We start from the raw sequence: 15,912 nt of genomic DNA, 5'->3' as shown, positions 1-15,912 counted from the left end.
TATATATATATATATATATATATATATATATACTAGATCTGGTGGGTTTTTGTTAAAATCATCACAAAAAAAAAAAAAGAATAATCAACCCTAAAAGCATCTCTTTTATATATATATATATATAAAATACAATTATAAATAAAAAAACTTGCCAACACTGCATTATGGGACACTTCTCCCCTAATAACCAGATATGGCACGGTATTTGACTAGATATAAAGTCATGGCCAAAAGTTTTGGCTGACATAAATTTTGTGTTTTTCAAAGTTTGCTGCTTAAGCCATTGTGTTCATTCACATTGTTTTTAGATTACTGTGTAGAGTGAAAAGATGCATTTTTAATAATTGCTAAAAGCTTCATTGGCCAAAAATAAACTTTTCACAAAAAAATAAAAAATAAAAAAAAATTATCAGATTTTTGATCCTGACAAAATGACCATTGATTGACTTATCATATCAGCAGCACATGTGAAAGTGTGAATGAGTACTAGTCAGGTTAATCACTATCATACTGATTGTAAGAGCAGACTGATTGCTATAAAATGTGGGAAGAAGTGCTTCCAATCATTGTGTTCTTGTTAGCAATGGTTACCTCCAAAGAAACACGTGCAGCCATCATTGCTTTGCATCAAAATAGCCTCGCATGCAAGGAGATAGCTACAGAGAATATTGCACCTGAAAGAACTTCAAGGAGAGAGGTTCGCCTGCAGTGAAGAAGTCTTCTGGATGTCTCGGAATGTCCAGCAAGCGCCAGGACCGTCTCCTCCTGAGAAGTCAGCTATGGAATCGTGTCACCACCAGTGCAGAGCTTGCTCAGGAATGGCATGCAGGTTGGTTTGAGAGCATCTGCACACACAGTGAGGTCAAGAATTTTGGACAATGGCCTGGTGTCAAGAAGGGCAGCAAAGAAGCCACTTCTCTTCAAGAAAAACAATAAGGACAGACTGAAATTCTGCAGGAAATCTGGTGCAAAGGTTTTTTTTTTTTTCTGGCAAATCGATTGTTTGGAGAAGAAAAGGTGAACACTACCCTGTCCTGTGACAAGCCAACAGTGAAGCATCCTGAGCCAATCCATATGTGGGGTTGCTTTTCAACCAATGGAGTGGGCTCTCTCATAATTCTGCCCAAAAACACTGCCAGGAATAAAGAATGGTATCAAAACGTCCTGCAAAAGGGACTTCTTTCAATGATCCATGAGCAATTTGGTGATGATCCCTGCATTTTCCAGCATGATGAAGCATCAAGTCAAAAAGCAAGAGTGATAAAGAAGTGGCTCAAAAATCATTACATTGAAATTTTGGATCCATGGCTAGGCAACTCCCCATATCTTAATCCCATAGAGAACCTGTAGTCAGTCCTCAAAAGGTGAGTGGACAAGCAGAAGCCCACAAAATGTGATCAACTCCGAGAACTAATAAGGCAAGAATGGATCGCCATCAGTCAGGATTTGGCCCAGAAGATAATATCCAGCATGCCAGAGTGAATTGCAGATGTTGCAGATGTACAACAGATTTTGTAGATGTACAACACTGTAAATATTGACTAATTATATTTTTTGCCCATGAAAGCCTTTAAAACTTATGATATGCTTATCATTGATTTTCAGTATACCATAGAAACATGGGGAATAACAATCTACAAATTCTGAAGCAGCAAGCTTTGCAAAACTTTTGACCATGACTGTACCATATGAGACCCTTAACTCAGTTACAAGGTAAAATTTTTATGGGTTCCAGTGCATATAGGAGTGGAGGGGAATGAAAAGGTAGATAAGGTGGCAAAGAGGGAACTGATGAAGAGAAACATAGAAATGCAAATAAGAATCAGTAAAGCAGAAGTGAAAAGCATAATCTGGGAAAAAATAAACCAAATGTGGGATAAAGAGGGCAAAGGGATCTATGCCAAATTCAAAAGAGTATTAAAGCAAAGAGGGTAGGAATTGGGAACAGGAGAGAGGAAATTGTGTTGACTAGGTTAAGGCTGGGACACTGTGCTCTAAATAAAACACTAAAAATGTTAGGGAAACACCAGTCTGGTCTGTGTGATGAATGTCAGGAAGAAGAATCAGTGGAGCATATAATTCTACAGTGTAGAAAATACAAGACACAAAGAGAGATGATGGAAAACAATCTTAAAGAAATGGGGGGCAGAAACTTACTTTAAAATCAACCCTAAGTATGACAGAAAGAGCTCAGGTTAGAGAACTGTTTTTTAAGGAATACTGGGCTTTATTATAGGATATGATGGAATTTTTTTTTGCTCCTATTCCCCCTTTTTTTCTCATATCATTGTCCAGAATTAGATTGTAAACCTACTGATTGGTCCACACTCCGGAACAGATGGTGGCGGTAATGCACCAATAAACTGGATGCCAATCGTGGTTAAAAATAAAGAAGAAGAAGATAATCCCTGCATTCCATTCAGAAGGGCTCATCCCTATGCCATAATCCCTTCAAATGGTTTACCCTCCGGAGTGAGAGCTTCAAAGGGTTGAAGGTTGTAGGGGACCAAACAACTGTTTCTTGAAGTGCCCTTCTGCGTCATCATCACGTGCCCATACGGAGGCACTGTCATCATGCAAAGAATCTGTGCAAAGGATCATGGGAGCCTGAAGTGTCCATCAGTTGTACCCTTTGAAATCCTTCATTCCGAAGGGCCCTTTGAAGTGGCCAGTTTTGAGCACTTCAGTTTGGAACGACCCTTCAATATAGTGGCCATGATTGTTTTCACTCTGAAGTGCCGCCCGGAGGGGGATATTTATCCCGTTTGGAATGCACCTTTTGCTATTTGTTCCCCTTCTAGGAAACTCAACACTGTGTTCTGCTTGACACTTTGGAGAATGCACTTTATAGAGTCACATTGTTATGCTCTGCTCGCACTTGTTCCTATTCCCGTGGGATGCGGGGCAAATATTTGTGTCTCAGGCCGTTGCCATGCCTCAGTTTATCTCAACCATTTGGCCGTGGCTTGCATCAGGCTTTGATCTGGACTGATGGGTTTTTTATGTGTCTGCTTTTTAGCGAATCATTTACTATGGTTTATCTTCCTATTGTGAGCCTCTGGTCATTATATCAGTGCTTGCTAACATACTGTGGGACTGACACTAATTGGGGACCATCTTAGTATAGCCATCTAAGGATGGTTATGTTTCGGCCATTGTTATGGCAGGACGGGCTTAAGTAGCGGTCTCCCTGAGCCCTTGCCTAGTTAGTGCTATCTCCCCTGCTAGGGTCGTAAGTGGATAGCCCACTCTCTGTGGTCTGGGCAGCTTCTGGAAGGTTTATCTGGTTTTTAGTTTTGGTCCCATCAGGTACCCCCTGCCTAGGTATATAGTTATCTGAGGATAGCTATGTGACTGCTCCCCTTCTTAGGGTTTTTAAGTAGTGATCTCCCTGAGCCCTGGCTTAGACCATGCTATTTCCCCTGCAGGGTTTTAAGTAGATAGCTATACCCTTGGTCTTGGCAGCTCTTTAGGAAGGTCCTTTGTCATAAGACCCTTTGTATATAGCTATCTGCGGATGGCTGTGTCCTAGCTGGGATTGTTGGTAGCAATCTTTGAGACTAGGATTCTAGCCTCTCATGGGTCTTAGGTATTCTGGCTACTATTGCTCACATAGCATAGCTATCTGAGGATGGTTGTGTTCCTAGCTTGGTTAGGGTGTCCCCTTTTATCTGCAATCGGGCTCCATCTTCTACCAAGTTATGTGAGAGGACCGAGGCGTCAGTGGCTTGGCCCCTTTCTGAGGAAATGTTTAGTGTATGTCTGTCACCTCCTTGGTGCTCTCTCACCAGGTGGACAGGCATGTGCTTCGGAATGGCGTGATTGGATATCATTCCCCAAAGTGTCCACCAGGAAGCAGCGTCGAGTTCCCTAGAAGGGAAACATCTCTGGTTGCCCATGTAACCATGGTTCCCCGAGAGGGAACCAGATGCTGCATACCCTTGCTATGCCTTCGGCTTGCCTATTTACGTCTCCTCAGACAACTGAGTTGGTGATGTATTCAGCAGGTGCCTTTTTATACTTTTGGGTACCCGGCTATGACATCACGGGCCACATGGACCAATAGGTTTGGAGTTGTTTTATACATGCTTCAGGCACTGTTCATGCTGACTGCATTCCCCAAAGTCTCGACCAGGATTTTCTTCAGCAGATTATATGTTAATATCCACACCATCCAGTGCTCTTTTTGTTTTCTGTGTTATAAAATATTCCACTGCAAACTTTGCAGTGCACGAGTGAACTGTCGGTGATTTAAATAAGTCATTTGCGAATCGGGTTATTGTTTTGATTTTGAACAGCTAAAACAAAACAGGACTTTACTACTGAAATTATCAGATAAAATGATTCTCAGGTTGGTCATGTATAGCAGTAATATTTTAATGGGACACACGCTGTAATTAACTGGGCCTTATTCCCCAGTAAAAGGGGTATAGCCAAAGACTTTAGAAATGGTCTAGCTCCCTCTGGTCACAACTCATTTGTAGATATCATAAACAGTGCTGGGTTCATTACTCAAATATGTAATTTATTATTACTCTACTACTTCAAAAATGTAATATTAATACTTTACTTATTACTTTTTGGCAAGAGTAATTAGTTATACTACTAGTTACATTACTTTCCCTTCATGCCACAAAGAAGTTGTAATTGCATAAGCCTACCTAAAATATGAAAAGTTACTAACATATTTCTGCTTCATCATTTGACCAAAATCCACACTGGATTGCAGTCAGAAGTATTACTACAAACTCTCAGTGGTGATTGATAGTGACGTTTAATAAGTGTCGTATAACCTCATTAATTGTCATATGTAGTTTGAAGCTAGCTATAATTTCTTTGTTACCCATATATGATTAGGCTATATTTCATGATGTATTTTATCAAAAGAAATAGCATAAGTTTGTAAGAAAATGTTTTTTCTAAAAATATTTTTAATTATAGTAATCAATCTATATTGGGATCAGAGGGATCTTCACTGCCACAACACTAAAATACTTTCAATGTAAGCAGGCCTATGACTAGTCAAACTATTTTTTTTTTTGGAGATATATCTTCAATGTACAATATGACTAGCCAAAATAACATATAGAATATCTTAATGCCAATTATGATTAGTCAAAATTTAAAAATAGATATTTGGAATTACAATTAGATTACAAATTATAGAAGTGGGGACATTAAATGCTAAAACAGATTACCATATGCTCTTCAGCATGAGTAGGGCATAGGGATACTACCAGCTTTTGAATTTTGAATCAGGTTCACAAAATGATTCACTCTTTCGAAGCACTCGAAACATGCTGGTGACACCTGCTGTACGAGAGGTAAATGTAGGCCTGCAGCACATTCAGAATGTATTTAGCACAAATTACCATCAACAGCAAATTAAAGAATTAACAACAGATTTTAAAGGCACAATATGTAATTTATCGCCGCTAGAGGGTGTGTATTCAAAACAAACAAAGAAACAAAGGCGTAGTTTGATGACGCCGTGACTGAGTGTGGAAACTTCATCCCCAAAGCCGATGCAATCCGATGGGACTCAGGCAGAAATCATGTTCATGGATGAGCTAATGATTTATTAACGTAGTAGAATGAAGCAGGGTGAGGCTGAAAGGCGTCAAAGCGAAACGAGGCCGCTGAACAAGTGTGACACACAGCTCAAAAGCAGTGGAGGTTTTATTATGCCACAGTCGACCGCTTCCGCTCCTTCCAGTTGTGCGTATGTGGGGGCAGCACTGTTTTATCATACTAGGTACATTTGAAAGTTCTGTTACAATGCTACTCTGGGTCTAATAAAACGCACAACATATTAAAGCGTCTTTGGTGTTTCCATGTTTTCTACAAAACAGAACTGGAAATCGAGGGGTTATGAAAAAATTGGCAGGCGACACAATTACACTACACAAACTAAAAATGCCACTAGATAATATTGCTTATTTCTCTGTATTTAAAAATTCTTCGAAACATTTGGGATAATATAAGTACACAAGTCAGCAAAATATATAACACTGTTCTAGTGGTTTTTGGATATTTTAATAAAAAAACTTAACATATTGTGCCTTTAAACTTCCGAGCTTTCAAGTCCATAAGGAGAGAAGGTGACACTTTTGGATCCTAGATTTAAGACTTTAGCTTTTGGTCTTAACACCAAAGCTGATGCTGCAGTCAAGAACTACATACGTTATTTTCTTTATGCAGAATACAGATCCATGTCATCTACACTGCTAAAACGAGAATCACCCTAAACACTTAAGCAAGAGGACAAGAGACAAAGAGAAGATAGGCTACTAAATGAATAAATGTAAAAATAAATAAAGAAATAATAACAGAAATAACAGATGAGATACAAAAAAGTCCACTGTGCCACAGTTGTTGCACCTCTTGGAGTATAACAGTATGTTTTTGGTGATCCAGTGGAGTGGGCAAAACACCAAATGATAGGCCTACTTCATCATCTGTTCCAACTAATAAAAACCTTTCAATTCCTGCAATTTGTTTAATGTGAAAGAATATTTTTTCAACTCCCAAGTTGAGGTTCTCAGAAAAAAATATGAATAAACACTGGAACGATAGATTTTCTTTAAACATTTCTAATCACACTACTTTTGTCTGCTAGTTTTAACGACGTGCATAATAAGAGTGAACTAATTGACTCTAACTGGCCTGATTAGCCAAGCTCTCCCTAAAAATAGCTAGCCTACATAAAACCAGCCCTAAATTAATAAAAGAACACGTGAAAACATGAATTAGTTCGTAAAAGGTGTCACCGAGTTGCATTTACACTTTTTTGACCAGCAGAGCGCGGTGTTTACAGCACTGGTGTCTCCAGAGCTTATAAATAGTGAATTGCTTTAAAAGATTTATTGCTTCCGAGTTTCTAAAAGCACTGTTTCCCCACCAACTACTTCCTTAACTGTTGCCAGACGGGGGCGCGTACTTACAGCCAAATGCGGCATCTTCTAATGATAAGGATAGGCCCAAATCAGAAACGACGTCCGCTCCGCTAAGAAACGCCCATTTCCGGGTATACCCGCAGTATGAGGAATGCTGACGTCAGTGTCAGCTGTTTTCATACAACATGCTCTCATGCCGGCGGGACGTTACTTCACAATAACATATAATGCGATGAGAAGAGCTAGTCTTCGTATGCATGGACAGCTGTATATCTCGACTAAGCGTCGGATCAGGTGGAAGCAGTAAACGGGTTTGAGTCCTGTGGTGGATTTCCACGCCCAGCTGTATTCGCCCTCGATCGGATGAAATCGTACAGGCGGCCGCTCAGATAAGGTGTGGGTTTCCTTCTGACTGCGTTTTAATGATTTTTTTTTTCTGTTGTTCTTATTACGCTACGTTAATCTATGTTAATATGGACTATAGTTTGCTCAAACAGTGGTTTGATCATGTGCTTTTGACTTTGTTTACATTCCCCGGTCATTCTACACTTGCAGTGGCAGATGCTGTCACTTACATTATTATGGGAAAAAAATAAAATAAAAAATTAAGTAAATAAATAAAAACCTCCACCCTTATTTTTGCAATAGAAATAATTTTTTTTTTTTTATTATTATTTAGTCTTCATTTAATCATTGAAAGACACTTATGGAGATATTGTAATGCATTTTTCTTTTAATGCAGAGCACACATTTTGCCAGTTTGTTGTGATAGTATATAAATAGTGTATTTTGACTAAGTGAAATGTCTAAAACTCAAAACAATTTACATATAAACGTTCTGTATGAAATATTCTTTTTAAATAATCATTTTGTATATTCAGTTACTCTGTTATGTTATTTGTAATAGGTTGTTAATCAAAATGTTGTGTTCTGAAACAAGAACACCAAGTAAACCACTTACAAAATAATGTGACAGCCAATTTATATATATATATATATATATATATATATATATATATATATATATATATATATATATATATATATATATTAAGCAAATAAAAACCCTATAGTTATTTAGTTTGACATCAAAAATATTTATTAATATAGCAGAACAGATTTGACATTATTATTATTATTATTATTATAATGGGGGAACAGTTGTAGAATGACCCTCCTAGTCTATCAGAGAATTCATCCATTACTCATCATGTTATATGACTTGCAATTCCACTCTGTCTTTGTATATTTTAATTTAATTATCCATCCCTTAAGTTGGGTGCTTATTTCTTATTATACTTTTTGATGTCTTATTCTTTCGATATGCTTAATTTTCCCCTGAATAAGTGGCTGCATGAAATATAAAGCATCTTTTGAAGGATTTTCCATAATAGCTATGTCAATTGATTGTTCCAAAGAGCAACAACAACAAAACAAATTTCAGCATTTCTGCAATGCAACATGTCGGTGTGATAGAAGCGATTCAAGCAGATGATGTGAACATTTTTGTGGTGTTTCGAAAGGTCAGACACAGGTAATGATGGCCTTTAGGTAATGTGACACTACCTCAGTCAGTACAAAAAAACTAACAGGGATGTGGCCAAAACCGTGAGGCCAATAATGATCTTTCATAATCTTTAATGATCCATGAGCTCTTGCACAATGAGCTTAGATGACTTTTAGTCTGTATGATGCAAATAATGACCATGCTGATCTTTGCTTTCTCTCTCACGCAGCTTTCATGATAAGAAGGGGATTAGACGGGTTTTTGTCTAATATGATTAGTCAATTAGTTAAGCTTAACTGATACTAGTTAGTAAAGTGCTTCAGTTTTGTTTGCTGTGGTTCAGAACATACAGGATAAAAAGATCCATGTGCTTAATATAATTACGATGTGTTTCCTCTCCCACAATATAAACTCTTCTCTGTGCTGATCTTGGCTTTCTCCGATATCTGATCTCCATAGATAATTCATGCTATGACCTCTCTGGCAGGGTTTGTGATGGTTGGGTGTGGTTTGTGCAGTCTGGGCAAGCCAGAGGATGTCTGTGCAGAGTGAAAAAATGTCCCACTTGGGATAGATAAATGCATCTTATATCACAATGTATATTATTGATATGATACAGGTATACTGTTTTACAGTTCTCAAAGACATAATAAATAAATGAACCTCAAGAAACTTAATAATAAAAAAAAAGCCATGTCATTACCCTAGTGAGCAGCATTGTTCAAGAAAGAAACTGAAGAATATAAAATATAAAATAAAACACTGCTATGAATTAAAATGAATTAAAAGTTATTCAGTCAAGAGCAGTGGGTGATTTTTCTCTTTTTATTTTGTTGTTCAGTTAGAATTAAGAACATATACCAACACAGTTTCATGACAAATTTTATTTGAATTTTTTTTGCAAATTTGTGGAAAAAATTATATGAATTTGTGCAATCCATATATACCTACAGTCTGCTTATGGCCCAATATCATGTGTTTTTTTTTCACAAATCACATTGTGAGAATTCATACAAAATAGCCTATTGTTAAAAACATTTTTTTTTTTTTTTTTGCATAGGTCCAATATTTTGACATTTTACGCTGTTTAAGTGAGATCAGTATTTAAGTGATTTCTTAACAAAATGGGTCAAGTTTAGGGATTTAACAATTCACTCAACTCACGATTTGATTCGATTCACAATTTTGATTTCACGATTCGATTCACAATTATTTTTTTATTTTAAACAAAATTACATTTTAGACAAATTATGACTTAAATGTGTCCTTTTATTATTGCTTGGACAAAATGCTGTACATTTCTTTGTGAAATGATAATATAACTATAATAATATACTAATATAGCACTTGAATATTATTGCTCTTTTGTTGGTTTTGATTGCTTCTATTGTCCTCATTTGTAAGTAGCTTTGGATAAACGTGTCTGGTAAATGACAAAATTTAAATAGAATGTAAATGTAAATAACAAAACTAAATTTAAATTTTAAAACAAGCCCCAAATAAAATAAATAGCCTTAGTAACACGAATAAAAGAAATCTCTTAATATAAACAAAATAAGGCTTTGTCTGTGCTCTTTCCATTTAAAAATTAGAGGCAACCACTGCATCAGAGCTACACTCTGGTAGAAGGTGGCTCTCTAGGAACATGATTTGATCCCCGTTTTAGGTCTTGGGCAAACTAAGGCCGTATTTATATTACATGGTTCCAAGTAAGTAACCAAGTTCAGATAAATAAATATAAATCAGATATAAATCAGTTACATGCATTTGTGTTTGCCATGTAAGTGGACAGATTGGATATTCCCTGTCAATGTGAGTTATGTTTTTACCACCAGGCAATGAAATCAACTAAGGTGAACACCGACTGTAATCACATGACTCTTTTCAAGAGAGAACAGATGCTCAGCCCAGTGGAGTCATGCTTAAGTTTTATGTGTTTTGAGTTTTTGGGCAAGCAGAAGCCTGTATTATCATTTCGTCTGCATCCATTGCAGATTGCCTCATTTTTACATCCTTTCTGGCATAAGTTTTATGTCTACATTTGGATGTTTGTGTATAGTGTAAATGCAGATATCGGATATACTGTAAGTCACTTTTAAAAGAAGATGTAAGCTACTGGTTATCAAAAAATTACATACAATCAACAAATTGGCCATCAAGTCCTGAAGTGTGAATGCGGCCTAAAATGGCTGCTGGAACGCTTCAGTTCAGGATCCAGGATCAGTGATCCTGCTGGAAGTTTAGAATTCCATGAGAACTCCAATCCAGTCATATATAGGGATCAGAGTATGTGCTGTGTTTTTGTTGGTCATTTGCTGCAATCACCATCAACCCGTCCTAAACAGCCACCCTAGGAGGAAAACCTAGTCACAATTCTAAAGACACAATATGTCAAAACAAATAACAAACAGACAATTGTACTTTTCATCAACACTGCATGCTGGGAAAAAGTAGGTTGACAGCTTTTGCAAAAAAAGTGTCAGGTGTTTTAGTTAAGAAGATGAGGCTGGATGTGTTCGGTGTGTTGCGCAGGTGACCTGCCATTTAAATAAACAAAGCACACAAAACCTGGTTTCTCTAGTGCATGGGTGTCAAACTCAGCTCCTGAAGGGCTGCTGTCCTGCAGAGTTTAGCTCCATTCCTAATTAAACACACAAAAACACCAAAAACCCTCATGCAAACTTACTCCCAGGCAGGTGTGTTGGAGCTAAACTCTGCAGGACATTGGCCCTCTAGGACCTGAGTTTGTCACACGTGTTCTGCTAATTCATTTAATTACGATTAAGTAGGAGTGAGCATTTAGTGGTAGGGTACAGTTGTAGAAACTATAAACATAATAGAAGAATATGGGTCTGTACAGGTTTCTCTGTGAAAATCTCGGGGGGTTTTAATACTTTATTTAAAATTGCAATTCATTGCAGTGTAATACACTGGGTCGTATACACATAATCCTGTCACTTCCCAGGGAATAATCTGATTAAAAATGTCTCGAAAACATGGCTTTCTTGTGTTGTCATGTTATTGGTTTGCATTTCAGTAAGATCATTTTTGTAGTTATCAGCATATTGGTATTTGTGTAAACTAGAGTTGTGCAATTATGAAAAAATATTATATCTTAATATTTTCTAGAATTTTGTTGATAGCTATAATTAAACAATATTTTGCTGAGCATGTTATTCTGCTCTGCTTTAGTAACAGAGATTAACTTTTCTAATAAGTTTAATTTACTATTTTTTTTAGCTTCATGAGGCCTATTTTTTTCTAACCTTATTAAATGTGTGCATCATCTTTTGTGTCCAATTCTTAAATTTAATCAATAAATTTAAATAGTAAGACACTATAGGGCTGTTACCAATCAAATGAAATCAGTATCAACAAAATTTGTGTTTGCAATACAGAGGTTGCACAAAATCTGCATCTGAATCTGCATCTGTTGCAGGACATGAATGCATTAAACCTGCAATTACAAATGCATAAATAATGTTTTGATGTTTTAAAAACAAAATGTGAAATAGTGATATTTGAAATGAGTTTGGGGGAAAGAGGAAAATATAATTTAAATGCAAAAAAAAAAACATTTTTATAATTGTGACTTAGATGAAGATAATGTTTTATAATCAAAGAGATCCAGGTAAATCCATATGGGTTCACAATTTTTCTTGCAGCTGTATCTTCAGAAACTTTTACAGACTTATTCACGTTGTGTGAATTATTTGCACAGTGATTTGGTTATTGTGAGTTGTTTGTTTAGTTAGGACAATCTATGCAAACTTTGCTTGCTGAAGCTTTGTGGCCCCCTTGTCTGAACTCTCTGGTGATTTGTAGAGAACAGGTGCTCTGACATAGAGTCAAACCACAAAGGTATAGCAAAATGAAATAAAGAAAATTAGGTGTGTCTAGTGCCTGCAGGTGGCTTTAAAGCTCTCTTTACATATTGCATGTGCTTTGTTTTCCCAGTATTTGATGGACCAATTGAATACCTACAGCAAGGGCCTTAACCTTGTTATATTCAGTCTTTTCATTAGACCTGACTCTGCATCATTAAATATGAGATTTTGGAGTAATTTTCAAAGCAGTCATCACCCTATCATGTCTTCTACCAGCCCAAGAGGTGCAGGTAAAAGCAAATGAAGCTACTTCATAGCATAGCCCCAAACAGCAAAACATTAATTTCTCCCCCACAGTCTTCAATTTTGTTTTGTTTTGAAATGGTTGTATAACAGCATAGAAACGAGTCAAACCATTGTTGCTAGTTTTAACATATTAAATTGGTTGCAATAAAGGCTTGGACACATCTTTTGAGCTACCATTGGCAGACTCTGAATCTATGGTATAAAAAAGAAGTTCCACACAATGGATGGTTTGTTTAGCACACTCCCTCGTTTTTCCTTACTTGTGTTTTTGTCAGTTGAATTTAGGGTTGCCCAAATGATCAGTATAAAACCAAAATCACAAAATGGCTTACTACTGTAGTTCAATTATCAAATGACAATGGCTGTGATTTAATAAAATAAACATATACATGGGGGACGCAGAGGATGTGTTATTATTTTGAATAGCAAGCTTTGATGGCAGTTTGAAATATATCTCGGACATATGTGCACTTACTTTCATTTGATTTTCGAAATGGTTTTGTAACATCTTTTATTTTCACAGATATGTTATCAAAGCCCTTCAAGTAATGCGATTGTTAATGTTAAATTCATATTTTAACACATTAACTGCCACTACAAAGCTGTTATGGACATTCATCTGCATTATCTGTAATTAGCTGTTCCCTTGTTCATGTGGCTGAATCACAGACATTCTTGCTTATGCGATATTTGGCATGAAAAAAAAATTCTGAATATTTGGTGAAATTCTTGCCTACAGCTACAGCTACAATTGGCCGTTTAAGGGCAGAGAGGTGTGTGATGAGAATGAGGCAGTAAAGTTTATTTGTCATAGGGTAAGTCAGCATAGATAGTGCTTGTTGAAATGCTTCTGTGGTGCTGAGTAAGCTGAAAGAGATAATGAGAGTGATATGTTTTTTCTTTTCTTTGCCCCAATTAGATTAAAAATAGCCAGTGAATAATTATATGCTCGTTTTGCATTGCCTTGATGTAGTTCACCTAAAAATTAACATTCTGTTATAATTTATATATATAATAAATAAATAATCTGTAGTTTTGTGCATTATATTTTTCTGTAGCTCTATGAATCAGCTGAGTATTGGCCTTCATTATAAAAAGTGTTGGAAGATGATGGGATGAACAGCTTCTGGAATTATGTGGATTTTAAGTGTGTGCGTGTATGATAAAATGATCTTGTGACTGTGGGATGATGTATACTTCCTTTTTCTTGGAGACTGAAGTGTGCATCATCAGATATGTTGACTTCTACAGCGTGATTTAAGACAGTACAGTGGAGACAGGTAGCTATATAAAGAGCTGTGTGGTAAGTAACAACTCAAAATGAAGGTGACTTGGGTCTTCTACCCTCTGTTTAGCATGCAGACTCTAATGATTTGTCAATGTTTGCATCGTTAGCAGGGCTCTAGGATTACATTTCATACTGGTCAATTTTTCGTTTAGTGAGTTTTTCTCTTCTAATGAAAATGTTCTTTATGTATTCAGTATTTTAAAGTGTCATGTTTACAATATGAAGTAAATTTTATGTATGAATTCTTTACGTAATTTTATGAAAATAGCTTTTTGTAATGTTATCACACAAATTTGTCAAACTGTAAAAGCCAGAACATTAAACTTATTTTAAAATGTATAAGTATTATTGATTTGAACATGTATCAAAATACAAAAGATTGATCAACATACAGTAAACATTTAAAAGCAGCCCTTGTTGGAGAAAAAAAGAGAAGAAAATCTTGTCATACTGTGTGCCTGGTCTGTTCCTGCCCTGCCCAGTGTAGTTTTTGTTTTACCATTTAAATAATGCCCATTGAACTCTGCATTTGAGTCCTTGCTCATCCCTTACCACAAAACATGACAGATAACACCCGGGCAGAAAATTACCTGCACCTTTCCTTTTTTCTTCCTTTTTCTTGTAGTGTATATTTTAATTATACGTTTTTAATTATTATCATAACATGTCCAACAGCTCTTTGAGAAACATGCATGCAGTGACATTTCAGCAAAATGAAATTATGTTGTTTATTGTATTGTTTCGTGACACATTCAACCTGAAAGTGTTGCTTAATGCATGTAAACAAATTTGCAATAAAAATGCATTTTCTGAAGCAACCATTTCATTTTAGCTAGTTTATAAGTATTAAATATTTTATCGTGACTTGTGCTTCATGAGACTCATACTTGAGCGGGTCGCATTGCGTTCAGTGCTGTACCAGGTGAGCTACCAAGCAAGTTTACTAAGTTAGAGTAGCCACACATGTGGATCTGGATATTTGATGCAAATGTGAAAATGTGTTCAAAAGTTATTGGTGTTTTAATGCTATAGGGTCACTATAGGGTCATTCTGTGTCAAATCAAATTTTAGAAATTTCCCTGGCTTAAATTTTTGATTTTGTTAATATTTTTTTCTGAAGAAAGATAAACATGTATAGTGATGATAGCCCAAATATTAAATGTCATGGATGAATATTTACTAAGTAATCCACTATTTTGTAGACGGTGGTCAAAATGGCAATTTTCACCTGAGATTCAGAGCCAAATTACAGGAGGTTAAAAATGACTTAAGAAAGATGGCAGCATCACAATGTTATTTTTACACAGAGATTAGTCGGTCTGTTAGTAAAATATGACTTTAGCAATCTTTATTGCATTATGTGCCAATGATGACCATTCAAAAATTGGGGAAACAGCACTTCAAGTTTTTTCTCCAAAGTTTTCATTTCTGTAACTCAAAAAGTATTAAAGATATTTTAATGCCCTTTTAGATATTGGGTCTTAACAAATATTCCTTTTGGCATCTTCATTTTTAAGGCCCTATATGGTTCGGTTCCTGAGATATTGGAATTTCAATATGGCTCCAAGAGTAAATTATTAAAATGTACGTTTTCAGTGGTATAAAGAACATTATGTTGAAACTAGAGATTTATCTCATTTGCTTCTGTCAAAGCAACTGCATTGAACATACCTGCCTGAGTGCCATAAATATTATTTTTCTAAAGTTTGCATGCCTATAATTCAAGAAGTATTAAAGATATCGCAATATGATTTTAGATTCTAGTTCTTAATAAACTTTTCTTTTAGAATCTTCATTTATGAGGCCCTACATCATTAAGTTCCAGAGATATGGGGGATCTCAATGGGGCTCGATTTTCAGATTGTTGAATATTACCTATTTTAGTTGCTGAAAAGCAAATGTTGTTCACGTTGTATACAGCTCATACTTATTGTATTTAGAGCAGAATGTCTGAAGAATAATTAAAGTTGAAACTTGGAATGCATCTTTCAAATGTTTCCCTCTATCAAAGCAATATGCACAGAACATACCTGTCGGAATGCTAAAAATGCACTGAAATGGTCAAGTTGAGTGACATTATCTTTCTCT

At 36.0% G+C, this 15,912-nt stretch overlaps 1 protein-coding gene across 2 annotated transcripts in view; it reads left to right on the top strand.

The window, feature by feature from the left end:
* The first annotated feature begins 6,956 nt into the window (after positions 1-6,956).
* LOC109084537 (serine-rich coiled-coil domain-containing protein 2-like) overlaps positions 6,957-15,912 on the top strand; it is a 65,264-nt gene continuing 56,308 nt past the window's right edge. The window contains exon 1 of one of the 2 annotated variants that reach the window (XM_042735190.1): positions 6,957-7,290. The gene's annotated coding sequence lies outside the window, so the exon portion shown is untranslated. The remainder of the gene's footprint in view (positions 7,291-15,912) is intronic. The other variant, XM_042735189.1, reaches the window with a different exon arrangement.

This window comes from Cyprinus carpio, chromosome B12, assembly GCF_018340385.1.
Source record: "Cyprinus carpio isolate SPL01 chromosome B12, ASM1834038v1, whole genome shotgun sequence".
Classification (NCBI taxonomy): domain Eukaryota; kingdom Metazoa; phylum Chordata; class Actinopteri; order Cypriniformes; family Cyprinidae; genus Cyprinus; species Cyprinus carpio.
The sequence above is the reverse complement of the archived record's forward strand: the minus strand, read 5'-3'. Positions and strand labels throughout refer to the sequence as shown.